The sequence below is a fragment of the Rhinopithecus bieti genome, unplaced genomic scaffold, assembly GCF_001698545.2.
Source record: "Rhinopithecus bieti isolate Rb0 unplaced genomic scaffold, ASM169854v2 scaffold_11288, whole genome shotgun sequence".
In the NCBI taxonomy this organism is placed as follows: Eukaryota; Metazoa; Chordata; class Mammalia; order Primates; family Cercopithecidae; genus Rhinopithecus; species Rhinopithecus bieti.
Window position 1 is genome coordinate 99106 of NW_016806818.1, and position 2525 is coordinate 101630.

The 2525-nt window shown below is 34.6% G+C and overlaps 1 pseudogene; it reads right to left on the reverse strand.

The window, feature by feature from the left end:
* The window catches only part of LOC108533200 (isopentenyl-diphosphate Delta-isomerase 1-like), a 2468-nt pseudogene extending 2273 nt beyond the window's left edge, over positions 1 to 195 (reverse strand).
* Positions 196 to 2525: the final 2330 nt, after the last annotated feature.

The following is a 2525-nucleotide window of genomic DNA, read 5'->3' on the forward strand; positions in this document are numbered from 1 at the left end:
AAGCCCAATGCAATATCATTTTTCAGTGTTCTCATTCAGGTGACAATTCTTCTCGGTCTCAGCCCCAATTTTATTGTCATTTTCATCAATAAGGTTACACGTGGCTGCCAAGAGCTGAAACTATTGCTCACAGAGGTGGCTGGTATTTATTTCAAGCATTGTTACAGAACATCAGATTTGTCCTAGGACACTGAACAGCCTCCAGCTTGAACACCAGCCAGCCCAGGTGTGTGCCCCTTTGGGTTCTGTCATCTGCATGCACCGGCCTCTTATCCTTTTGATGTTTGTAAGGAAAGTGAGATCTCCAGTTTCCTTCCTGATTTTGACGTTTTGGGTTTTCTCCCTTAGTCCTTTGTCAATTTTGCTAGAGGTTTGCCAAGTCTATAGATCTTTTCAATGTACTAACTTTAAAAAAACCTGACATTCTTTCTTATTTTTCTCTTTTCAGTATCATTGATTCCTGCTCTTATTGTTATTTCCTTCCTTCAGCTTGCTTTAGTTGATTTTGTTCTTTTTCTAGGTTCTTGGGGTGGGAAATTAAATTATTAATTTGAAACTCTCCTGTTTTCTAATGTATACTCTTAGTGGTATAAACTTCCCTTCCAGCACGACTTTAGCTGTTTCCCACAAATTTTAATATGCGGTATTTTCATTTTCATTGACTTCAATGTATTTTTTTAGTTCTCTTGAGACGTCCTCTTTGATCCATGGATTTTCAGAGGTGTTTCAGAGAGTTTTTAGTTTCCACGTTTGGATATTTTCTCATTTTTGATTTCTGGTTTGTTTCTATGTGGTCAGAGAATGACTTCAATTCATTTAAATTTGTTGAGATTTTAAAAAATGGCACAGAATGTGGTTTATCTTGGTGTATTTTCTCTGGATCTCTGAAAAAAAAGTACGCTCTGCTAGTTAGGGGAAATATTCCATAAATGTTGATTAGAACCTGTAGTGTTGTTGATTTATTCCATTTTCTTGATGATCTTCTGACTAGTTGTCCTAACAATTGTTGAAGGACAGATGTTGAAGTTCTAGTTGTTCTAACAGTTGTTGAAGGACAGATGTTGAAGTCTTCAACTATAATTATGGATCAGTATATTTCTTTAAGTTCTGTCAGTTTTTGCTTCACATATTTTGTGGCTTTGTTGTTTGGTGCATACACATTTAGGATTACTATGCCTTCTGATGGATTGACTTTTTATTATTATGTAATGTCCCTCTCAGTTGCTGGTATTTTTTCTTTTTCTTTTTACTCTTTAGCCTACTTTATCAGATATTAATGTAGCTACTCCTCCATTCCTTTGATTAATATTTGCATAATATATGTTCTTCCATCCTTTAACCTTCCACCTATATCATTATGTTTGAAATGAGTTCCTTATAAACAACATATAGTTAGGTTATGTTTAGACTATATGCAGATATTTATAAGTTAGGAGTTAAGTATGTTTTATATTTTGGTTTCTGTTTGTTCTCTGTTTTTCTTTTTTAGAAGGGACTTAGAAAGAACTTAGAAGACGTAAGAGAAGGAAAGTCTGTTGTATTTACCCATATTCTCACTTACTGTGTCTTTTCTTCCTTCCTGAGGTACCAAGATTTCTTCTTTCATTCTTTACTTTCTGTTTAGAGAACTCGTAGCCATTCTTTTAGGGTAGTCCTGTTGGCAACAAATCCTCTTGGTTTTCCTTAATTAGAGGATCTTTTGAATTTCCTTTTATTCTTCAAGGATATTTTCACTGGATATAGATTTTTAGTCTAACGATCCTCTTCTTTCAGCACTTGAATCACTGTGCCATTCCTCAGGCCTCCATGGCTACTGATGAGAAGTCTGTCACTTGAATTGTTTTCCCCTTATAAATGAGGTATTGTTTTTCTTTAGATTTTAAAGAAATTTGCTTTGCTTTGTCCTAGTTTTGGAAGTTTAATTATGATGTTTTTAATTATGACTTGATTCCTTTGGGTTTATCCTATTTTGGATTCACTTTGCTTCTTTAATCGAAGGCTTGTCTTTTGTTAAATTTACAAAGTTTTGGGCCATCATTCCTTTGGGCACTTTTCAGGCGTGTCCGCTTTCTCCTCTCTTTCTGAGACTCTGTTGACACAAATGTTAGAGGTTTTGTGACAGTACCACAGGTCTCTGAGAATCTGCTTTCTATTTCTTTCAGTCTGGTTTCTTGGTTATTCAGGTTGGGTACATTCTACTATTTTGTCCTCTTCACAGATTCTTTTCTCTGTCCCTTCCATTCTGTTGAGACCATCCATTGAGTTTTTTATTTTGGTTATATTTTTCAGTTCTAAAATTTTTATTTGTTTTTTTTTTCTATTTCTTATGGGGACTTCCTGTTTCTTTGCCAAGACTATGTTTTCATTGGTTTCAAGCATGCTTGTATCTGTTGATCAAAGTATTTTTATCTTGGCTGCTTAAAAATTTTTGTCAGATAGTGTTAGCATCTGTGTCATCTCAGTGTAGGCATGCTGTGATTTTCTTTCATCATTCAATTTAAGATCTTCCTTTTCCTTGTTATAAT